Here is a 26,025-nt window from a genome sequence, read left to right on the forward strand (position 1 = left end):
TCTCTTTCCTCTAATGTTAATTTGGGGAAATTAATATTATCCAGATAAGGCTGGAGTTCAGAGATTGAACCATCCCCCTCTGCTTGGTACAGTTTCTGAAAGTAAATCCTAAACTGTTCCAATATGCCCTCCTCTGTCTTCTCCAGTCCACCCTCCTGATTTGCTACTTCTTTAATTTTGTTATCCTGAAAACTCGGATTTATAACAGAGGCTAGTATTTTCCCCGGCTTCCCTCTTTCCAAAAAATTCTTCTGCCCTCTAAAGAAAATCTTTTGCTGAGCTTTTTCTTTAGTGTAGGTATTCCATAAATCCCTAGCCTCCCACCATGCTATCCTCTTTTCTCTATTTGGGTCCTTAACCAATTCCCTGAGCTTTTCTTCCATCATTCTCCTTAGGGACCTTTCCTGATCTCTAATTTCCTTTTTTTTGTCATCGATTTTATCCCTGAAGATCCCTCAAAGATACGCCTTTAAGGTATCCCAGACTAGAAGCAGATCAGACATATCACAATTTTTTTTCCCAAATTTCAACAATAAGCCCTGCGATACCACTTTTGTCACCTGCAAGACTCAGCCAATGAGGGTTTAATCTGAAGGATATTTCTGGGCAGCCAAACTTGATGCGTGGCCGCAACTTGCGGAGTTTGCAGTAGGGAAGCTGTCCTGCCCGGCCAGTAGTATGGCATCAGAGCGGGTGTTAAGTGCGGCGGGGGCCAACGTTACCCCCAGGAGAACCCGCTTGTCCATCCGTAATGTGGAGAGACTGACCTAATGCATCAGATTAGATCAGCCATGACGCCTCCTCCAAACGTTGAGAAATGAGTCGGGGTTCTAACTACCTGCCTCAGCTACTATTCTGATGCTGCCACCCGCCTGATGCCAACAACACACTATATTATTGTGCCACTCTGCAGGCTCCTCCTGCTGCTGCTGCTACTGATGCCACCTTCACACTATATCATTGTGTCACTCTGCAGGCACCTGCTGCTTCTGATGCCACCTTCACACTATATCATTGTGCCACTCTGTGGCTTTCCCCGTTGCTGCCACCATGTTGCTGACACCTGTGGACTCCGGCTGCTGCTGCTAATGCCACCTCCACACCATATAATTGTGCCACTCTGTGGCTTTCCCTGTTACTGCCACCATGTTGCTGCTACCTGTGGGATCCTGCTGCTGATGCCACCTCCACACTAAATCATTGTGCCACTCTGTGGCTATCCCTGTTGCTGCCACCATGTTGCTGCCACCCGTGGGCTCCTGCTGCTGCTTCTGCTGCCGCCACCTCCACACTCTTATCATAGTGCCACTTTGTGGCCTACCATTTTTCCACCACCTCCATAATTTGTCATTGTGCCACTCTGCAGCCTATGGAACACCCTGTGATTTCCATAATGCTGTTTTCACCCTCCATCACTCTATGACGCTGCCACTATGTTTGGTTTTCCCCTTCATTTAATCTGTCAGAAGGATGAAAAGCTTCAGGATTGATAGCCAAAAGCAGGAGTGGATACAGAACACAGAGGACAGGCAAGTATCCCATTTGCTGCTCATCTCTAATCTGGATCAACTCCTGTTTGTTTTTGGCTTTAGCAATACTGATGGATTATCGACCGATTGAAAGAGGACACTGACGCGTGAAAAGAAGGGCAAAATGATCAGTGACGTCAATGCAAAATTACTGCCGACATCCTCTGCACTCTTTTGGGGGGCTTTCCACATGTATACGCGTTTAACAGAACAGGTTCTGTCGTAATCTATGGAATCATCTGATGTCAGTGTAAAAAGAGTGCACTCTTTGATGTTATAGTGGGATCTTTGCCCTCAGCCCGGTCTTTTCGAGCTGGCACAGACGTTACCTTGTCAGGCTGCGTCCCCGCTTCGCTTATTTGGGGAAGTTGGCCTATGTAAGTGCACATGGAAGTGAAGAGTGAAGCGATTCTAAGAGCCGTGGCTCTCATGTGCGTGTCATACTAAAACACAGCATTGTTTGAAGACCAAACCACGCTCCCTATACATATTTAAGCATGGCACAACGTTCTACAGCACCCTACAGGCGCTCTGCAGCCAGGAAATGCCTGTTTTTTAACGTGATTCATTTTGATTTGATTCGGGTCGAATCAAATTTTTTCCAAAAATTCGGTGAACCGGGACAAAACGAATTTTAACAAATTCACCCATCTCTAATTATCATACCACAGGTTTAAAACATGTACTGCACAACCCCGACACATTTCGCATAAGGCTTTTTCAAGGGGAGTATCTGGTACTGGCAGAGGAAGGTATATAAATATGGGCTCATGGACTCACCAATAGGACGAGGTATCGTTAATGACCAGCGTTCGGGTGGGAGGAGGTAGTGCGTACAGCTCCAGCAGGAAGCACCTCAACAGCATGATCTCGCGATACAAGCTGAGATCACGGGCACAGGACGGACCCGAGTAGCATCGCGATGCCGTGACATCACTGAGCTGAAGGCAGGCGCATGCGCCGTACCTACGGACGGCAGAGCGGAGGGATGAAGAGTGCGCCTGCATATCCACGTCGGCCATTGGGAGATGGTGAAAAGCATGAAGGGGAGGGAATTAACCCCCTGAGGTCGGTAAATGGCTGCAAATTATATATTAGAACATACCGCAACATACGTGCAAAAAGATGCATCACAGTGAGTAGTGCAAGTGAGGTGACACCTCACTTGCACTACTCACTGTGTTGCAAATTTTTGATCTATTCACTTTATGCATTTACAGGTAACCACTACTTATATTGTATATGTTTTTTATTTATAAGGGTCACACAATTTACAATACAAGGTCTGTAAGTCCACCCTTTACATATGTACCTATGGCACGTCCTTAGACGTATATAGTTGTCTTATGTCCATTTTAGAACTTTATAACTGTATGTCTAATATAGTTTCCATTTTTATACTCACTTTGGATATGTTTTGCACTACATGAGATTACCATATATTTTGTACTTTTATACTATTTATTGCATTTGCACTTTTTCTTCACCTGCGGTATGTTCTAATATATAAGTGACGTCATGGCATTGGTCGATGTCCTTTAACGTGGGAAACAGGTGCAGAGATAAGAGTTTAGGTCCAAAATTGTCCTCTAAGTCACTGTTCCCCGCCCTTATTGTATCTCGGGACCGGTTGCACCTTAAAAATTTTTTCCAGGGACTAGGGCCTGGGTAGCCCTCTTACCATGGTCATTAGAAAAATTGTGTGCCCCACAAATACTCAATATCTGAACTACATCCCATGGAATGTCCCCCCTGCATCCCTCCTCTATAGTGCCCCTTATTCTGTAGCCCTCTTTTAATCTCTTGATAAGACAGCTGCAAAGAAGGAGACAGTATAATAACCCTTTTGGTATAGCAACCTCCACAAACCTATAATGCCCCCTTGTATTTGGGCTTTTCACTGAAATGTCCACAGCAGAGCCCCCAAAGTTAGGTCCCCTGCATTACTCCTCCCAAAGAAATGTCCACAGCAATGCTCTCCCTACCAAATAACACGTCCTTAGCAGAGCCCCCGACCCAATGAAATTTCCCCAGCTGTGTCCCGACAATGCATGGTCCCCCTTAGTTCTCCCCCAATAATGAAATGCTGCCAGCAGTGCTCCCCCCTAATAAAATGCCCCCAACAGAGCACCCCAATATAATTTCCCCAGCAGTGCTCCACCATATAATGCATCTCTAAGTGCTCTCCCCCAATATAATGCCCCCAACAGTGCTTCTCCCTCCCCAATGAAATGTCTACAGCGGTGGGCCATTAAAAATAATAAAGACACTTCCTCTTCATCTCCTCTCAGGTTCCGATTCCGAGGCACATCTCGGCTGTCTGCCGTCGTGCACCTACTACTATGTAATCAGCCGGCGAGATGGCCGCATCATAGAGGGTATGCGCCGGCAGACAGCAGAGATGTGTCTCTGCTCGGAACTTGAGGGGAAATGTAGTCGAAGCAGCGGGATGAGGAGGAGCGGCAGAGATAAGTAGCTATTTTTTTATTTTTGGCAAGTTTAGGTTTATGGCTGCGGCCCGGGCCCAGCGGTTGGAGACATCCACTCTAAGGGTTAAATAATCAAAAATACTCAACCCTGGCAAGGCGCAGAGAGAGTGAGGAATACCACAGCAATAAGTGAAGCAGTTTGTGTTCCATTATACATGAAATAACAGAAATGTGCAGACAATATTTGAAGACGAAAGTTTATATTATATATGAAATAGAAATCATCATTCTCAATCTACAATCACTTGACATTTTTCACTGCAAAGTACAGCAAGACTCGTACACAGCAAGAACAAACTACATTCTGCAAGACTTGGATTTTTAAGTGTCTATCTATTCTTTATATCACCACTTTCTGTATTGCCGAAAAGAAACGGAACGTACATGCAAGGATCAGCAGGTTTGTCCAGAGCATCAGTGGGTAAAATTCTTTAATCATTTCAAAAGAGAAAGCCCTAAACAGGAACCTTAAGTCTGCGTTCACCAGAATCCTCATATTAAATATTCAAGAGTCTCTTGAAAATCCCTGAGGCGGTTTACAGAACATGCTGAAAAAGTTCTTTATTTAAATGCTTTGCCAGCCTGACCTCTTGGCAAAAACAGTCAATCTGTCCCCTGCAGTGTGTACAAAATTATTTATATCCCAGTCAGACCGGAGCTCACTGTCACAATAAGCTAAAGTTCTTCACTCCCAGCAGAGGACATCGGGGATTTCCATGTGAATTTGTCTTAACATTTTGTTATTCATTATATTATTTTTATGCCACATTTCTTTTTTATATACGTAAAGGTCATTTACCATCAGATTACCTCATGGTAGATGATTATCACTTACCTCCCTGTCCCATCTCCTTGTGTACCATCTTTTCTTAAAACTTTGATTGGCTGCATTTCAGTGAAATCTAAGTTATAGCATATAATGTATAAAACATATGTAAATTAGCCTGAGGTGCTCTGTAGAGCACCTCCATGCTCCGCCATAACATAATTTATTCACGCCCCAGGGCAGTGCGTTCGGAGAACCAGTGACATTACTGGCTCTCACTGCAAATCTTGCGCATGCGCAAGAATAACATTCCCTGCGCTGCTGCCTTGCTCCCCAGCGGGAGATTTGCAGAGAGAGTTGGTAACGTCACTGGCTCTCGGAACGTTCTCGGGACAGTGCCAGCCGCCCTTTGAAGCAATTAAATTATGATACAGCCGAGCTTGGAGGTGCTCTGCAGAGCACCTCAAGCTTATTGGCATATATTATAAAAATATGTCACTGAGATGCAGCCAATCATGGTTATAAGAAAAGAAGATTGGTATACACTGGGACTGGGAGGTAAGTAAAAATCTTTTGAGAATAAGGTTCAGCTCACACTTGCTTTCGGCAGGTTTCTTCCTCCTTCAATTGTAAAATCAATAATAATGCGGCAGCCAACGTATATTTCCATGATAGTATTACGGAAATGTAACAGAAGGTGACCTTTCTCATACACGGAAATCAATGGCAATAGGAAGGTGAATGGAAAACTTTACGTTCATCTTCTGTTCCAATTTCCATTAGGCTTTTCAAAAAAAATGGAAAGTATAACAGAAACCCCTGAAAGAGAAATAAGTTTTCTTAATTTTTTTTCCAATTAACCTAAAATTAAGGTGTGGGTTTTACATTGCAAAGTTAGGAACGTCCAAGTGTAGAACTTCCAAAACTAGTTCATGCTCGCCAGCTACCATAAATATGTACTGCTCATTATTACTTTGGTATGGAATCTGGTACAACAAAAAGGATAAAAATTCTGACGACCTCTGAAATCCATGTAGAATTTATCATAAGATAAAAAATCCATTATATTTGTGAATCAACCTATAAATAGACTGTATTGTCCATTAACTTCACAATTGGTTTGGCTTGGTCTCTCTAACACTCTGATGGAAAACATTATTAAAAATTAATTCTTGCATGGGCTCTGGAGCAGAGCTCATGCACAATGGCTACAGTCTGTTTTATCACCAATCATAGCTGTTTAATCCTTGTGCCTAAGGCCGCGGTCACAAGTTCTGGTAGCGCACAGGGGTCAGGCCTCTCCCCGATTGCATATAACAATACAAGACACTGGGGCCTGGTTTCCTTGGAAACGCATTTGCGATCAGGCCGAGCCCGTCCCCTATGCCCTAGCATCACGTTATGATTGCAATGCTAGCGGGATGTGTGCCTGCGGTCTAAGACATTCTGAGGGTCATTCCTCCTGTAAGAGCACCAATCGGGACTTAGTAGATATATTCTGGAACCCACAATACACTACAGTACCAAAGGCTTCAGCTGAGTTGACATTGCGTTTTAGCAAATGCAGTGGAAACGCAATGTAGCCTTAGCATGTGACCAAGGCTGTAGCCTTTGGTATACATCAGAAACGGATCAAAAAACGAGACGCAACTCCTAGTGTGAACGTGCCCTAAAGGTTTGTCAAGACAGCATATCAGTTGAAATAAGCTGATGTGAAAATAATATTAAGAAAATCACAGATAGGATACTGAGAAAAAATAACGCTAAGGCTTCGGTCACATGTGGAACTTCGAACGCGTTTTGGGCCTGATTTTAAGCAGTCTCAAAAACCATATGCGGTTTTTGAAAATGCATCTGTTTCTGACCAGTTTTAATTAAGATAATTGGTAAAACCTGTCAAAAACGGATGCGTTTTTTTAACACATGCATTTTTTTGACGGACTGCTAAAAAACGTGCCAAAAACACAGGCCAACGTGCCTTAAGCCAGCGGCACACATGGCATTTTGAACCCACTTTTAAGACGTTTTTAAGCGGTCTGTTAAAAAACACATGCATTTTTTGAAAACACATCCGTTTTTTTGACCGTTTTTTTCCGTTTTCCAATTATTCTCATTAAGATAATTGAAAAAAAAACTGTCGAAAATGCATACATTTTTTAAGGGACTGCTTAAAAATGGCCCAAAAACGGGTTCAAAGCGCCACGTGTCCCGCTGGCCTTAAAAGTATACATTTTTGTGCTTGCTACAGCAGGCAGATTCTTTACAGGTGGACACATGACATTTATTGCAATCATTACACTTTTAGTGCTTGTTCAAACTTCAGTTTTTTTCTTAGTATGCGATCCAAGGACAGCATCCTGGCAGTCCCTTTTGTATTTATACTGTATCGGCAACCATATTTTTTGTGGCAAAAAAAAAAAAAAAAAAAACCCTGCTTGCCACTGTTCTCAACAATGACAAAAAAAACTGACAACATAAATATCAGTATTTTCTGAGAACCCGCAGACTTCTATTGTCTTCTATGATCTCATGTTGTCTACAGTCCCAAAGTCAACTTTCTGATAAACTCAGAAAACCACTTTAAAATATTAATAAATAATAGATTACAGGAGCTTTTAGAATTTAGAATACTTGAGGACGTGTTCACACTATGCGTTGCATTTTTTAATGCATGTTTGACATTCCAAAGGCTTCAGCCTTGATCACATGCTGAGGTTACATTGCGTTTTAGCAGATGCAGAGAACATGCAATGTAACCTCAGCATGTGATCAAGGCTCAAGCCTTTGGAATGCGTCAAAAACGCATCAAAAAACGTGACGCAACGCATCGTGTGAATGTGCCCTGAGGGCGCGTTCACACGTTCCGCTAACGTCGCGTTCATAACGCGATGCTAGCGCACAGTGGGCGGGGCTCGGGCCAATCGCATATGCGTTTCCCGGGAAACGCATGCGATTAATAACCCGATCGCATGCGTTTCTCTGGAAACACATATGCGATCGCCCCAAACTCCGCTCCTGTGCGCTAGCGTCGCGTTATGAACGCGGCGCTAGCGGAACATGTGAACGCGCCCTCAGGCTATGATACAGGGGGAGTCAAAGCTCTCAAGACACCATTTAATTTCAGAAGCAAAAGAGACAATTACATATTGTACTTACTATCTGTTCGGAACATGGCAACAGTCTTGAAAGCTGCCATATTGGATCAGGGGCAACATGTTATAAGTTACCTGACTTTGCTGATTTTATACTTTTAGAGTGGACAATAATAATCATGAAATAAGCATTAGTTTTCTGGTTCTACTAAACTTTATTGCTAGAGCTGGGCAAATGGAATGGCTGCAAATTACCACTTGAGTAAGGTCCTTTCACACTTGCGTTGCAAATCCCTGCAACGCCTGAAAAATGGACATTTTTGCCAGCGATTTTCATCAGTGTTTGAATCGATTCATTAATGTTTTACATTTCAATGCATTTTCCACACACATAAAATGGATGTGAAAAAGACTGATGACTGCGGTCTATCTTTTCTATGGCATTTGATTAGTGAAAAACATGATGCGTTTTTGATGCATCATCATAGACTTGTATTTTTTTTTCACCAACATGACATGCGAGAGAATGCATGCTATGAAAAGAAATACAAGTCTGACAAAGATCATTGCACTCATTGTAATCAATGTCAAGACATGCACAGAACACACGTATAAAAACGGTAGTGTGAAAGGGGCCTAAATTCTGCAGCCATTGCACTACACGTCAGTATGATCCACTGCAGGCAAAACAAAAAATCATAAAGGTTCTTTGTAAAAGACATTTGTAACAAAAATTCATTTTTACCTGGATGTTTAGGTGGTTCTCTGGAGTTTTCCCACATCAGACATTTGAGCTCCGTCGACGCAGCACAAACCAGGGAATCAAGAGACAATCTTTGTTCTTTTGAAGACATTCTAGAGCCCAGTTTCATGATGTAATTCAGAGGTTTCAATGATCCGGAGCGAAGAATATCTGGCAGATTATAGGATCTCTCATGATGGTCAGAGTCATCCATTTAGGACAATTTACCGCTAATTTTGGTCGGACAAACCTTTGTGGCATTGGCAGCACAGAGCTGGATCATTCAATTTATATGGCTCCTTCCTCCTTATATGTTTGGCAAAAGCAATCTATTGAGATATAAAAGTAGTATAATATTCTTCATACAAGAGAAAATCTTTCTGTAAAGTCTAGAAGCTTTTGGGTCCAGAAAAGAGTTTATCCATGCAATACTGACAAAGTGAGGCCAATCCACGGTCACTCTGAACTTGAGAAATGAGGTTCCAAACAAAAAAAAAGAAAAAAAAATTTAATTCCTACAAAATAAGTCTCTAGAAAATTGATCAGGCAAATTAATCTTGGGATGAAGAAATCAGGCAGTAATACTCTGTTGCTTCTGGCCATTTTAAAACTTCCGCTACTGCATTTTGATCCAGTTGTGCCGAGCCATGCACTCTGTCCACTAAGCTTTGTATATGATCCCTAGTGAACAAAGAACTCTGGGCTGTGTTATATGTAGTGAAATTGTTAGTTGAGCAATTTCTCTCAGAGGAACAGTCCTTTGTGCAATTTTTCCAGAAACTTCAAGGTCACAATGAAAACAAACGACTGTTATAAATCATCAGATAGAGCGTCCAGGGTGGGAATGACAGCTAACCTCACAGAGAAGTCATAGGAGCAGAAGCAGTGTGGTTATAATGCACTTGGTGTAACATGCTTGAGAGGTGGAGTGAGAAAACTTCTCCACAGTATCAGGAATCAATGTTGTTGCATACAAATGATTATAAGATACTTATTAACTAACCAGCCCAGAGCTGAACCCAGGTGAAATTTATATACCCCACCCATGGATAGTATTGGACATTTAAACAGTTTCAACATCAAAACCTCAGGTTGTGTTCACATGTTTCTTTTTTGATGTGACGGAAACGCAATGTTGCCTCAGGATGTGATCATGGTGGGAGTCTTTTGATTATCAGCAGAAAAGTAAAGTGAATACGGCACGTGTGAATTCACCCTCAGAAACGCATTACAACAGCGGAGATGAGGGGATTTGCCTAATTTCATTACTATTAACATTTGCGTTTACAAAAAGCATTGTAAATGCGATGTTAACACATGCGTTAACAAAGTGCTAGCAAAGTGCAAGTGTAAACAAATGGTTAACGTATGCGTTAAGATCGCTTTTACACTGTGTTTTGTAAACGCAAATGTTAACAGTAATGTAATTAGGCAAATCACCTCATCCCAGCTGTTGTAATGAGTTTCAAAGTGCAATGAAAACGCAACCAAAATGCCCTAAGGGCGCTGTCCCACGTTGCGCTTGCAAACGCAAACGCAGACAAAACCGCGCCCACCGGGGCGGTCCACGGTCCGATCGCATCTGCGTTTTTATGGAAACGCCTGCGATCGGGAACGAGCCACCGGTGTTTTGCACTAATTTAACGGTGGGCCCGACTTTGTCTGCGTTTGCAAGCATAGAAAACCCAAAAATACTATCTCCTGTAACACATTGCCACGCATACAGGAAAAGATGTAGAATGTGGAACAAACAAACAGTCATTAAACCAAAAAACAGAAGTTCCACCACATTGTATATCATAAAAAGAATATATCAATTTTATTGTGTTTTACATGTTAAAAACATACAAAAAGATTTTTATTCAGACATGTGCTCAGGGGGTCATAACCCTGGCAAACCACGGCAGGGGTGTGGATAGGACAATGTTTGTATTGTTTCAAGTGAAATGGTCTACATAGAGATATAACATGGGAGGGACCAGATCTATCCAAATGCTCAATCAGTCACAAAAAATAGAGACAGAGTATATTCGACCTTACCCATGTGTACACAAACCCCACGCCGACCCCGACGCACGTTTCAGCCGTCAAGCCTTCATCTTTGCAAGCATAGACAAAGCGCCACGTGTGGCGCCGGCCTAAGGGTGAAAACACACATGGCGTTTTTGGGCCGTTTTTGGGTCGTTTTTACTAAGTGCGTTTTCAGATTGTTAAAAACGCATGCGTTAAAATTGCGCAATTTCGGAAAAACGGACAAAAACGCATGCGTTTTCAAAAAACGCATGCGTTTTTAAAAAACGGATTCGTTTTTTAACGCATGCGTTTTTAACTATCTGAAAAAGCACTTAGTAAAAACGGACCAAAAACGGCCCAAAAACGCCACGTGTGTCTTCACCCTAAGGGTGAAGACACACGTGACGTTTTTAGGCCGTTTTTGGGCCGTTTTTAGTTAGTGCGTTTTCAGATCGTTAAAAAGGGATAAAACAAATGCGCTTTTTTAACAACGCATGCGTTTTTGTCAGTTTTTCTGAATTTTCGCAATTAAAAACGGACAAAAACGCATGCGTTTTTAAAAAAACTGATGCGTTTTAAAAAAAGGATGTATTTTTTAACCCTTTTGTGGCGCAGCTGCACTAGCCTCCATGCAATCCAAAAGCTCCAACCATGATCACGTGTTGAGGTGCATTTCTCGCGTTTTATAACGCATCCAAAAGCAAAGTGGGAGGGGGGTTGGCCAAAACGCATAGGCTGGTGCCACATGCACCGCATTGTCTGCGTTTAAAAACGCAAACGCAGACAAAACCGCACTCACTGGGGCGGGCCGTGGCCCGATCGCATCGGCGTTTCTATGGAAACGCCTGCGATCAGGAACAAGCCGCCGGTGTTTTGCATTAAATTAACGCAAAACACCGGCGGCTCGTTCCCAATCGCAGGCGTTTCCATAGAAACGCTGATGCGATCGGGCCGCGCCCCGCGGCTTTGTCTGCGTTTTCAAACGCAGACAAAGCAGTGCGTGTGCCACCAGCCTTAGGCCGTGGTCACACGTACTGCTAGGCGTCCGTCATAACGCGACGCTAGCGCACAGGGGGAGGTCCTCGGCCGATCGCATGCGTTTCTCTCCGAGGACTTCCCCCTGTGCGCTAGCGTCGCGTTATGAACGGACGTCTAGCGGTACGTGTGACCGCGGCCTTAGCCGATGCTGTGGCAACACAGTGGAGGACATTTACATAAAGTGTTGGTGTCTGCATTGGCTTTGTTACTGACCTACTCTCGGTAAGAAGACACACATTTAATATTGTAGAGCTGTGCAGATAAATTTCTGGCGCTGAGACCATTTTCTGTCCCTGGGACCAAAATCTGTCCTGAGCACCAGAAATGTGTCCAACAGTCAGAGAACAGGCAATAGCACTGTTTTGTGTCCCTGCTAGACCAAATTTCTTTTGGTCTACTTTACCCCAGTTTACAGCGTCCAAAAATGGCTGTGACACATATTAATTGTGTCTGAGTTTCCACTCCGCCAAAGCCACGCCCTTTTTCAGAGAAGAGTCGGAGTAGGCGGAAAAAGTCATTTTTTCTGTCCCCGACAGCTAATAAATAGGTAGGAGAGCAGAAGATGCGGTGAAAGCGCTACAAAACTGGCGGAATCACCATAGTAAATGTCCCCCAATGTAACCTTAGCATGTGATCAAGACTGACACCTCTGGAGTGCACCATGCGCGCGCCCACGGCTACATAGGAAGTGAATGAGAGCCGCGGGCACGGTCGCGCGCATGGTGCGCTGAGCGCGTACCTCCCTGCGCCGAAGCAGCTTCGGCCATAAAGTTTAAAAAGTGTTTTAAACCGCGATACTGCGGTTTAAAACACTAACAAAACTAAGCTCCGTCACCAGCTCACCCTGAGCTGGTGCTCGGTAGTTCCCCCTTATACCTGCCACTTCAAGTGGTAGGTTTCCTTTAATATTCCATGACATGTACTGGGAAGCAGGAAAAAAATTCCAAATGCAGTGAAAATGGTGAAAAACCGCATTTGCGACATGTGGGCTTGGATTTTACAGCTTTCACTGTGCACCGCAAATGACAGGTCTACTTTATTCTTTGGGCTGTTGTGATTACAGGGATACGAAATTTGTATAGGTTTTTATAATGTTTTCATACATTTACAAAAATTAAAACCTCCTGTACAATTTTTTTTTTAAAAATTGTGCCATCTTCTGGCGCCAATAACTTGTACGGTGTACGGAGCTGTGGGTGTCATTTTTGCGACTTTTGATGGTGTTTTCATTGCTATAATTTTTAGGACTGTGCAATCTTGTGATCACTTTTTATTGATTTTTTCAAAATGGCTATAAAGTGCCATTTTCGACTTTGGGCGCAGTATGGCAGTATATGTGGATTTTACTCCCCATTCATTACAATGTGCTGATAGCACATTGTAATGTTTGTTTTAAAACTTTCTTTATTCAAATTTTTTAGTGTATAACAAAGCATTTTTGTACAGTCAGTCTTGAACATTTTCAAATAAGTCAGGTTATACATAAAATTACAGTAAGCATTTAGTATTTCATATCTTGTACATCCTGAGGCCTTCTGGGTCACAGCCCTAGGCATTCCTGAACTTGTTAAATGGTTTCTAAGACTGGTACTTTCTAAGCTATATTTATTCATTTCTTTATTTATTACCTCTATTAAATCTTACAACAACTATTTTGCCTCTTTTCGTACTTTACAATAGAAGTAATATTTAAATTTTAAAAATGCAATATAAGAGTGTAAAAGAAAAACCATAAAAAACATTTAAACTATTATAACTGTGTCCATTTCTGAGTATACTTCTCTTATAATATTTCCTAGTGCTTCTTCTATACAGCTGGGGTTTTTAGAAAACGTGGCATACCGGTGGTAGGGGATGGGTAGTTCTAGGGGGGGAGGGGGGGGGATCCTAGGGGCTGTTGTTTCATTCTAGTTTCATCTACTTCTTCACCTCAGATATTTATTTCGCCTTGTTTCTGGCTTTCTAGGTTATCCTCTTTTCCAATCGGTAAGTTAGTTACTCTATCTCTCTTCTTCCTATATAATCTAGCCATTTTTCCCATACCTTCAGAAAGTTTTCCCTAGTTCCGTTCGCCCACGCCACCAGCTCTTCAAATCTATAGATTTCTGCGACTCTGTTTGCCCAGTTTTCTAATGTTGGAGCTTTATTCTGCTTCCAGAAGGATGGTATCAACAGTCTAGCTACCATCAGTAATTGTGTGGCCAGGTCCTGCTTCTTTGGGCTAAAGATCTCTGTTGGTCGCCATAGAAGGATCAGGCTTGGGTCTCTTGGTATACATATGCTACATATATCTTCTATTTCTCCTAGTATTTTGTCCCAGTAGGGTTTAATAAGGTGACATTCCCACCAAATGTGCAAGTAGGTTCCCTCTTCTCTACTACATCTCCAGCATTCAGGTGGGCAATCCTGATTAACCATATTCAGGAATTGTGGAGTTTTATACCACCTAGTAAGCAGTTTATAGGAGTTCTCTTGTATCCTTATGCACCTGAAGAAACCTATAGAGTTCCTCAGGATTTGTTTAGATTCCCGCTCTGTGAAATTTTCTCCTAACTCTCTCTCCCATTTTACTAGGAAGTGCGGTTTAGCTATCCTAAATGTGCTTTGTATGTATTTGTATATTGTCGCCACTCTTCCTCTACTAGGCATGTCACTTATCATATAAGCCTCCATTCGTGTTAATGGTTGGAAAGGTTGATGAACTTCCCTAAATGCTGTAACTATCTGCTTAACTGTATGTTGCTGCAGAAAATCTTGGGTTCCACATATTTCGCAAACTATTTTTATAATTTCAGTTGTGGGTCTTTCTGGTGGCACCAATTCCCTTAGGTACCTCTCTTGGAGTTTGCCCCAGTATGATCTTTCTGGGATCCTTCTACTATCTGTTAGGTATGGAATTAGACTAGCTGGGGTAAGGGGAGATGGGAAATTAGTTACTAGTACTGTCTCTCTTAACTTTTGCACTTCTTCTATCAGGCCTTGTACCAGTATACCCTGCCTTCCTTCTTTTGCTTTATCATTTATGATTCCCCACAGAAGCAACTGGTTGTTAATCGTGAGCTGTGATCTTTCTACGTTTAAGTACAAATTTCTACAGTTAGGGGAGAGCAATTCGGCCCATCTATTAATCTGGACTGCCGTATAATATTTATGTACATTTGGCATGTTAATCCCTCCATCTTGTTTCTTCTGTGAAAGAACTTTGTAATTTAGACGTGGTTTTCCCCTGTCCCATAGAAATCTTGTAAACAATCTCTGTGTCTTAGTGAGGTAACTTCTTGGCAGTTTAATTGGGGCCACCTGTATCATGTAGGTAATTTTCGGGAGGATATAAGTCTGTAGCAAATTTTTCCTTCCAAACCACGATAGGAAGGGGATTTGTAATGATGATAACTGTTTTTCAATCGAGGCGAAGAGGGGCTGGTAGTTAAGTTTGAAAATATCTGTTGGGTTCGCTGGGAGTTTCATGCCTAAATATTTAATTGAGTCTTTAGGCCATTGCCATGGGGAATTGACTTTGAGTGCTTCTATTTTTAGGGAGGTTTATATTTAATATTTCTGATTTCTCCAGGTTTATCTTAAAATACGATAATACACTAAATTCTGTAAGTACTTCCGTCAGCGCTGGTATTGAGGTCTCTGGGTTTGTGGTGAAAATCAGCAGGTCATCTGCAAACGCTGCCGTTTTGTGAGTGTGTTCTCCTACCTTTAATCCTTCTATTTCCTGTTTAAGCTGAATACTTCTTATTAGAGTCTCCATCACTAATATAAATAAGTACGGGGACAAAGGGCAGCCTTGTCGCGTCCCGTTCGTGATCTTAAAAGCCTTTGATAGGGTGCCATTAACCCTGACTGATGCACTGGGATCCGTATAAAGTGAGAAGATACTTTGAATGAATTTTTTTGGGAAGTGATAGGCTTCGAGGACTTTCCCCATATATTCCCAGTTGACCCTATCGAACGCTTTTTCAGCGTCCGTTCCTATCAATACCAAGGGTATTTTATTGCTCTTTGCGTATTCGATCAGGCTAACTGCTCTACATGTGTTTTCATGCCCCTGTCTTCCCTTAACAAACCCCGCTTGCTCCGGTGACACTAGCTTTGGGAGAAGTTCTCTAAGTCTGGCCGCTATTGTTTTAGCCCACCATTTCACGTCCGTGTTGAGTAGCGAAATGGGTCTGTAGCTGCTACACAGAGTGGGATCCTTACCCTCCTTGTGTATTATGGATATGTGGGCTTCCAACGTCTGCCGAGGCAGTGTCTCGCCCTGCATCAATTTATTGCACATCAGCGTGAAGTGTGGAAGTAGTAGGGTTTGCATCTTTTTATAATAAATTATTGGAATCCCATCTGGACCTGGTGCTTTGCCTACTGGAATGGATCTAAGGACTTTACTGAGCTCCTCTTCCGTTATAGGCGCCTGCAAAAAGTCCTGGTCTTCTTTTGACAGGGTTGGGATGTTTAAGTGCTCCAAAAATGTATCAATGTCCCTAGTATCTGGCGCTAACAGGGAGTCTGACAAGTTATAGAGTCCTTCATAGAATGTTCTGAAGGCTCCAGCTATTTTCTTAGTATCTTGCGTTTTGACCCCTTTGTCTGTCTTAATCTCTCCTATATATGTCCTTTCCTTTTGTTTCTTTATCCATTGGGACATGAGTTTGCCCCCTCTGTCTCCATGGGCATAAAACCTTCCTTTAGTTGCTAGCATCAATTTAGCAGATTTTGCATTGAGTATGTTCTTAACTTCATTCCTCAAAGTTGTTAATTTTGAGAAAGTTTCTTGTGTCTTATTCTTTTTATGTTCTTTCTCTAGGGTTGAAATCATATTTATCTTACTATTTAGCAGGTTAGTTTTCTTTTTCTTGACATACGCCCCTATTGATATAAACTCGCCTCTGAGCGCTGTTTTGTGCGCCTCCCATAGTAAGGTATGGGGTATTTCCTCATTTTTATGTCTGTCAAAATATGTTTCCAACATTTTTTTGATTTGCTCAAAATATTTTGGGTCCTCGAACACTGTGTGATTAAAGGACCACCTCCAGTCCCCTTTACACATCCCTGGGTTATCCAACTTACATATCATTGGGGCATGATCTGATAAAAGAATATTTCCCACCGCGGCCTTCTTAACTAGTGAGACGTGAATTTGTGACACAAAAATGTAATCCAGTCTACTATATGTTTGATGCGCGTTTGAATAATATGTGTACTCCTTTTGGTCCGGGTGAAGTAACCTCCACACATCTACCAACTGCATTCTTGACAACACGTCTCTTATAGCCTTCAATTTCCTATGGGATAAATGATGGGTACCCGTTGTGTCTAGTGGAGGGTCTATGCTAATATTAAGGTCTCCTCCTACAACACACAAACCTTCTCTGAAGAGGTCAAATTTTTCTAACGTATCCACAAGCCATCGGGTTTGCTCAGCATTGGGAGCATAGAGGTTAGCTACTGATACAATTTGGTTACCAACTTTCCCTTTTATAAATATAAAACGTCCAAATGGGTCTTGCATTTCCGCTAACATATTAAAAGGCGTGCACTTATTTATGGCAATGCTAACCCCTCTGGACGCTGTAGAATAAGTGCAGTGGTACCACTTGTTATATATCGAGCGCGGCAGAAGCGGTACTTTACCAGTTTTCAGATGTGTTTCTTGTAACAGTATAAAATTAGCCTTGTGACTCTTCAAATGTCCTAAAATTTGGCGCCTCTTACATGGCTCATTGAAACCCCTAACATTAAATGTAGCAAACGTTAATTCCGTCATGTTAGAGATATTTCTTTTTCTTGTGCCCCTGGATTGGATCGGATTATGGGGGGATGATGGGTCTTAGAAGGGAGGGTTAAGGGTAATTTTTGTGCTTTCTTCCAGCTGTATAAGGTGGACACCTTGTAACTCTGTAACCTTAAAACTTTAAACAATTTTCTACTTTGAACTTCTATTATAGAAAACTTGTGTGACATCTCCTCTTTGGAGACGATGTTCCATTTGATGCACCTATATGGGGGGGAGGGGAGGCAGGGGAGGGTAATAACTTGGGTATAGGTTATGGTAGGCCGATTTCTTTTCGCCCCTGATCTCCTGCCCTATTAATCCCTTGCCACATATTCATGCTAATATTTCGAAAGAGAGAGTATGGAGGAATATCAGTTTTGGTATCTCTTGGGGGGGGTTGGGGGAGGGGGAGGACAGATATTTATGTCTGTACGCACACCTACACGCATACATATACACACATACACATATATAAACGTACATATACATAAACTCACCCATACATGCATACACACTTACTCGTACATATTTGCATACATTACATACCTTCACACATACATACACATATATATATATAAACGTACACCCACTTTTTTTTTTTTTTTTTTTTTTTCCGTGGGGGGGGGGGGTGGTAGGGTGAATTGGTTACTGATTTCCAAAGGTTGGAAAGGCGGTTAGCATGCAATTATATGCTTTATATCTACTTTTGTAAATGAAGTGTAATTTCCCATTACTTTTACTTAACTTCCTCTACATCATCAGTTATATCTTTATCTAAAACAGCAAAATTTGTTCATTCACATGTAAGTCACTCACATGACCCAGATACTCTGCTCACACAGACTGAGTAAAGTCTTCCAATTTCATGTTGTGCCGTCTGAGTCTTTGCTTCTTTGTCGCTTTTGCTTCATAGCCTTGCTAGTACTCGCTTTGCTCCACGGCTCTGCTGCGGGTAGGTTTGGAAGCTGGGCTGGCGATGTTAGTGGTAGCCATGACTGGATTTTCATCTTTGGGATACGTAGCGCTTCACAGGCTGCTTCTAGATCTTCCGGTGTTTTGACTGTAATTGAGCCACTCTCTCCTGAGATCAGAATTCCGAATGGGTACAGCCATTTAAATCGAATGTTCTTAGATCTCAGTTCATCGGTGAAGGGCTTGATTATCTTCCTTTTCACCAAAGTGGAAGGGGAAATATCTTGATAAATTTGTATCTTGGCTCCTTCATATATAATTTCTCCTGCCTCTCTTGCCCCTTTCAGGATCGCCGCTGCATCAGTATATGAGAGAAGCCCGCAAATAACGTCTCTAGGGGGTTCCCCCTTCTTTGGTTTCGGTCGGAGGGCTCTGTGTATTCTCTCAATTTTTATCTTTTCCGCTGCCTCTTGTCCTAGTAGCTCCGCATATACTTCTCCCGCCATTTTTGGTAAGGCTTCATGTGCTACCGTCTCAGGGACTCCCCTTATCCTGATATTTTTTCGGCAGCTTCTGTTTTCTTGGTCCTCTAACCACAGGTGCGCCGTGTTTATTTGTTCTGTGTGTCTCCTCAACACGCTCCGGACCCCTTTGCTGAAGTCTAGAAGTTCACTTTGCGCCTGCTCTACTTGCTCTATTCTCCCACCAATATGGCGGATGTCCTCCTTAATGTCAGACAACTCTTTTGCTACCGGTGTGAGGGCTTTGTATAGCGTTTGTTTTATGAAGTTCCTAGATACAGGGGCTATTTCCTCTTCCCCGCTCACCTCCTCTCCTCCTGCGCCACTCTCCTGCTCCGAGTCTTCCTCCTCTCTTTCGCGCTCCACGCGGCCCGCCGCCATCTTGGCCTTCGCTCCTTGCGGAGAGCGGAGCTTCTTGAGTAAGTACTGATCAAGATCTGTTTGGCTTTTCGGTGCTTTAACCGGTGCCTGGTGCTGTCTGGGTACACTTCCTCCGTATTTCACCATTCTGTGGTCTCTCTTTCGGTGCTTTCGGGCTTCAGAGATCAGTTGCCGTGAGGAGCCGAGCTCTCAAGCTGCCATCACGGTTCGCGGCCTGACTCCGCCCCCCAACACATTGTAATGAATGATTTAAAACGAAGTAGCCTCGGGTCTTCGGACTCTCAGCACTTGCAGCAGGAAAATGTGTTGCAGGGGAAGGTGGGGGAACAACCCCAGAGGATGGGTGTGTTTGATACACCTGGCTGGCAGCAGCAGAGTGATGGTGTGGTTGGTGGATGGAAGCACCAGAACCAAAAAGAATTTGGCTGCAGGAATGGCTTTAATCTGGGGGAGGGTAAGGGCCAGAATAATAACTTGTACCACATTGGTTATATATATTTGGTGTAAACCACGCCACAGTACACCCTCTAGAGGATGTGCCGTCGGGTGCTGAGGTGGTGGTCAGCCCCTTTTTTCAAGATAACTTTGGTCTTACCATGCAACACCCGGATGGGTAAAGTTACTGGTTATATTGAATATGTAACTTCTTGTATATGTACATTTGTACAGCCATAGTTGATGTATATGAATTTGACTAATAGGACCACCACCACACTTTTTGTTTTTGTGGATTTTATTTGTTGTTTTTAGTCTTTTGGGATTGCCTTGTTATGTTTAAATAAATATTGTAATATATGCTTTTCAATTATGGAGTTATTGGGGGTCATTTATTAAGGGCCCGATTCGCGTTTTCCCGACGTGTTACCCGAATATTTCCGTTTTGCGCCGCTTGTACTTAAATTGCCCCGGGATTTTGGCGCACGCGATCGGATTGTGGCGCATCGGCGCTGGCATGCGCGCGACGGAAATCGGGGGGCGTGGCCGAACGAAAACCCGACGTATTCGGAAAAACCGCCGCATTTAAAAACCGAAAATGTGTCGCATAAGGACCGCTTACCTTCACCTGGTCCAGCTCGGTGCATTCCGGCGCGATGAGTTTACTTTCAGCGCAGCAGCGCCACCTGGTGGACGGCGGAAGAACTACCTTATTAAATCCCGGCCGGACCCGAATCCAGAGCGGAGAAGCCGCCGCTGGAACGCGAATGGACCGGGTAAGTAAATTTGCCCCATTGTGTTGTGATAATCAAGTCCTATATACTCATATTAGTATTCATCAATAATAACTCGGGTGGGCTTGAGGTGGAGGAGGTGGTGGTGGTGGCAGAGGCTGTGGCCGGGGGGCTATATGTCCATATAAACACCACTGCTCCAGGGCCTCCGATACCTGCGTGGGATCATTTGGTGGACAGCAGGCATCAAGAACAATAGAAAATGCGCCCTGACACCAGAGGAGGTGTTCTTGCTGCACCCGGAACATGTGGTCCACAAGACTGTGCAAGTATGTGACTATTGTTTCCTCCTGTGCCCTGCGCCCCATAAAATTTAAGACAGTATCGTCCACCACTAGCCCAGGGACACCCCTTCTTGACCGACATCCTCAGGGGACAGGTGATGTACTTGTGCCTTTCCCTTGCTCCTCCACCTGCAGAGGTTCAGATACAGCTGACGATGGTCCTGCATCCGATGGAGCCGCCACAGGGGGGTAATGCCTGCATCCTTAGCCTCCGTGTCTAAATTGTTTTCAGTCCTAATTATTTGAGAAAGCAAACATTGGTAAGAATTTTGACAGGTGCAAAATTCATAAAATATAAAACAATACACTGATCTGAAGATATACTTAACGCAGGCAAAACTAAAACATACACACAAAACCATAAATTAAGCTGGAGATCAGATTGCACAAATGTTTTCTGTCCTACAAAGAAAAAACATACATGTGCAATTGTTCAAAAATATATATACTGCAGAAACTATTAAAGGCACATGTATAGACACACAAGATCCTTTTAAAACAGAAAAAAGGCAAACTTACAGGGTATGTGAAAAATGTCTTTTAAAAACATCATATACTCCCAATAGCAGTAGGGGCACTTTTGGGAGAGGGAAGAGCCACTGTGGCCTTCATGGGCACGAATGTCTTTTTTCAATTGGTCGCAACAGCTCCATAATCTCTGCTATGTCATTGCCAGAGGCAAAGTCAGTATCTCAAAATAGGAACATACTGTTAAAAAACACTCTTTGAAATAGAACATTTAAAAGAACACAAAGGTATGATAAAACTTACATGCAAGCTTGCGCTCATCAGTAGACATTTTAGCCCACTTTTGCCCCAACAGCTCCTTACTGATCTCCAGCCATATCGTCTCCTTCTTGTACCGATCATGATAATTGTTCCTCCGATTATCCCACACTGTAAGAAGCTCATGAACCAAAGATATCAGTTTTTCCTCCAGGGTTCTAGGCATCTTGAAAAGTAGAAGCAAAGCAGCACTATTACATTTACACTCACCGGCCACCTTATTAGGTACACCTGTCCAACTGCTCGTTAACACTTAATTTCTAATCAGCCAATCACATGGCGGCAACTCAGTGCATTTAGGCATGTAGACATGGTCAAGACAATCTCCTGCAGTTCAAACCAAGCATCAGTATGGGGAAGAAAGGTGATTTGAGTGCCTTTGAACGTGGCATAGTTGTTGGTGCCAGAAGGGCTGGTCTGAGTATTTCAGAAACTGCTGATCTACTGGGATTTTCACGTACAACCATCTCTAGGGTTTACAGAGAATGGTCCGAAAAAGAAAAAACATCCAGTGAGCGGCAGTTCTGTGGGCGGAAATGCCTTGTTGATGCCAGAGGTCAGAGGAGAATGGGCAGACTGGTTCGAGCTGATAGAAAGGCAACAGTGACTCAAATCGCCACCCCTTACAACCAAGGTAGGCAGAAGAGCATCTCTGAACGCACAGTATGTCGAACTTTGAGGCAGATGGGCTACAGCAGCAGAAAACCACACCGGGTGCCACTCCTTTCAGCTAAGAACAGGGTAACTGAGGCTACAATTTGCACAAGCTCATCGAAATTGGACAGTAGAAGATTGGAAAAAATGTTGCCTGGTCTGATGAGTCTCGATTTCTGCTGCGACATTCGGATGGTAGGGTCAGAATTTGGCGTCAACAACACGAAAGCATGGATCCATCCTGCCTTGTATCAACAGTTCAGGCTGGTGGTGGTGGTGTCATGGTGTGGGGAATATGTTCTTGGCACTCTTTGGGCCCCTTGGTACCAATTGAGCATTGTTGCAACGCCGCAGCCTACCTGAGTATTGTTGCTGACCGTGTCCATCCCTTTATGACCACAATGTACCCAACATCTGATAGCTACTTTCAGCAGGATAATGCGCCATGTCATAAAGCTGGAATCATCTCAGACTGGTTTCTTGAACATGACAATGAGTTCACTGTACTCAAATGGCCTCCACAGTCACCAGATCTCAATCCAATAGAGCATCTTTGGGATGTGGTGGAACGGGAGATTCGCATCATGGATGTGCAGCCGACAAATCTGCGGCAACTGTGTGATGCCATCATGTCAATATGGACCAAAATCTCTGAGGAATGCTTCCAGCACCTTGTTGAATCTATGCCACGAAGAATTGAGGCAGTTCTGAAAGCAAAAGGGGGTCCAACCCGTTACTAGCATGGTGTACCTAATAAAGTGGCCGGTGAGTGTATATTTTCCAAGGCCTACACATGCACACTGCTTCCTGTCTATATCCTGACTTTTTTTTCATATCACCTAGCAACCCATACATTTAAAACGCATTGCATGCAATGAGTGCAATGCGTCTTTGATGTGTCTCCATAGACTTGAACAGGGCATGAAAAATGTGTGTGAAACGCAAAAGTAGAGCATGCTGCAAACGTATGCACGCGCATGAAAACAAACGTATGCACGCGCATGAAAAAGATGCAAATAAGGACAAGCCCATTGGAAAGTTCGGAACAGAGTGCAATGCAAGTTCTGCACGTCAAAGGCACATGTCAAAAGCGTCAAAAACGCAAGTGTAGAAGGGGCCCGAGGGTGATGCCACACCATGTTTTTGGTCTATTTTTAAGCAGTCTATCAAAAAACGCATCCGTTTTTGACAGGTTTGACCAATTATCTTGACTGAAACTGGTCAAAAAAGCATGTGTTTTTTAACGGACTGCTTAAAAATGGGCCAAAAATGCTTTTAAAACACCACATGTGCCATCACCCTTAGGGTGATGCCCTACGTGGTGTTTTGAACCCATTATTGGTCTCTTTTTTAAGCATTCCATTAATAAAACACATGTGTTTCTGAAAACGCTTGGGTTTTTTGAAAACGCATCCGTTTTTGACCAGTTTCAATTAAGATAATTGGTAAAACTTGTCAAAAACTGATGCATTTTCAAAAACGGGTTCAATACGCCATGTATGGCATCACCCTAAGGGTGATGGCACATATGACGTTTTAAATGCATTTTTGGCTCGTTTTCAAGCAGTCCGTCAAAAAGCGCATGCGTTAAAAAACACATGCGTTTTTGACCAGTTTCAAAATAAGATAATTGGTCAAACAGATGCGTTTTTTGACGGACTGCTTAAAAACAGGCTAAAAACGCCGCGTGTGCCATCACCCTAAGGGTGGTCAACAATCCTTGTCAGAACTGACATAATATATAAGGTTCAAAATTGTACACAAAAAGAATAATCTAGAATGAGAGCTAAATATCATAAACCAGAAGTATAACAATAAAGCTAGGAAATAGAGCTAGCAATAGAATATAACCAGCGAAGAGTATTGCACACACATGGTATTTATCACAGTGAAATGTCTGCTCCAGGTGAAAGGGGCAGAGCTCTGATAATATGACCACAGCAAAGATTCACTCAGCACTTGACAACTGTTCAGACTACTAACTGGAGTGAACCAGGAGAATTCAGAATATTCTCAGCCTACAATATGCAGAAGACTTTGAAACAATGGGGCTCATTTACTTACCCGGTCCATTCGCAATCCCGCAGCGTGTTGTCCGACGTTGATTCGGAGCTAGCCAGAATTCACTAAGGTCGTGCACCTGATATCCACTAGGTGTCGCTGCTGCGCTGAAGTCCGCCGGAGTTCACCTTCACACAAATTTTTTGTAAAATTCCGCGGTTTTCTGAATCTGACGGCCGACGGCCACAACGCCCCCCCCCCCATTTCTGTTGCTGAAAGCCGGTGCTGATGCGCCACAATCCGATCACATGTGGCAAAATCCGGGGGCAATTCAGCGCAAATCGGAAATATTCGGGAAACCCAACGTAAATGTGCGGTTCTGCCCCTTAGAATGCCCCAAGTATGCTTCTTGTTTCATTCTAAGTGTATCAACTGCTGAGAGAAGCTGCTCATTGGGGTTCAGTTGTCAGACCCCCCAACCAATCTGATATTGATGAACTAATATAAAATCCGACATGATCTGAAGAAGGCTTATAGCCCCAACAAATATTATTGGACCTTAAATAAACTTCTGAAGATTTTAAATTACTGGCAGTACAGTTCTAGTTTTTTTCTGCTATCCGGATTTGGGAGTTGCACCTCGCACTAGGCTAATGTTAAGATTGGTCATTCATATTTTAGCTCTGAATATTCTTTTATTGTACAGAAAAAGTAAGTTATACCATTTGGTCATTGCTTGTAAAAGAACAAAGAAATAGAAATGTACAATAAACGGAGATGTCCCAACTTCTCATGTCAATTATTAAAAAAAGAGCTCAATCTTATAGGCAAAAATTAACTTTTAACAGGATGTGTTAGTTGGTACAATCCTAATAAGTCATAACCTTACTAAATTAAACAAAAGTTTAGGATTCCAGGCAGACGTCCTGGAAGATTTACAATTCCAGAAAATGAAAATGGTTTTCAGGTAACCAATTTTTTTACTTCAAAATCAAGATAAAATGAAAAAGTTTAACAAGATTGAGGAACAATTCTATCAGAGGCCGGACTCTGCAGAGCCCTGGTACCTTCTGCCTGCAGGCGATGATAAAGTCACTGATTAAATTTTAAAATGACTGTCTTTGAAGCGGAGAAGAACAATAGCAGTGCTTGATATGATATTAAACCGAAGTCCTCTGCTTTTCACAGCAGTGTATAGGGATATGTAACCTACATGAGAAAATATCCACTAAATGACACATAAACATAAAGTATTTCACAAGAATATAATACAGCAATGGCCAATAAGATTCTGTCTACAAAAGAAGTTATTTGATCAAGATTAGCTTCACAGAGAATTGGAAATGTTCTATTGCCAATCTTATATATAAAGCTGACTGTGTGTGTGTGTGTTTGTCCGCAAAAGGAATATGCACCACCAAATTTTTCACAGCCCCTCTCAGGGAACATCAGGGACTTGGCTTTGAGACAAAATTTTCACCCCACGCTTTCAAAAACATACTTTTTAACCACCATATACAGGAGCCATTGTCTGCTGCTGTGGCAGTTAGAAGCTGAGCCGGTTGCTATTCTGCCACAGGTCATTAACATGAGCTCTGATCTTTGATTGGTTACAATAGGCAATGAGTATAAGACAGCACATGTGTGAGGTAAGATGGATAAGGATACTGAGATTGACATTTCTGATAAATCTCCTCCTTAGGTAAAACTCTTCCAGTTGACCATGGAAACCATGAGAGATCTGTTGTCATTCTATAAACAGCTGTGGGAAAATGAAAATCTGAGCTCTGATTGGTTGCCATGGGC

At 42.7% G+C, this 26,025-nt stretch overlaps 1 long non-coding RNA gene across 1 annotated transcript in view; it reads right to left on the minus strand.

Moving 5' to 3' along the window:
• The window catches only part of LOC140105874 (uncharacterized), a 167,243-nt gene extending 157,579 nt beyond the window's left edge, over positions 1–9,664 (minus strand). The window contains exon 1 of the long non-coding RNA XR_011850664.1: positions 8,622–9,664. This is a non-coding gene — a long non-coding RNA (uncharacterized lncRNA). The remainder of the gene's footprint in view (positions 1–8,621) is intronic.
• Positions 9,665–26,025: the final 16,361 nt, after the last annotated feature.

Source organism: Engystomops pustulosus, chromosome 11, assembly GCF_040894005.1.
Source record: "Engystomops pustulosus chromosome 11, aEngPut4.maternal, whole genome shotgun sequence".
NCBI lineage: Eukaryota > Metazoa > Chordata > Amphibia > Anura > Leptodactylidae > Engystomops > Engystomops pustulosus.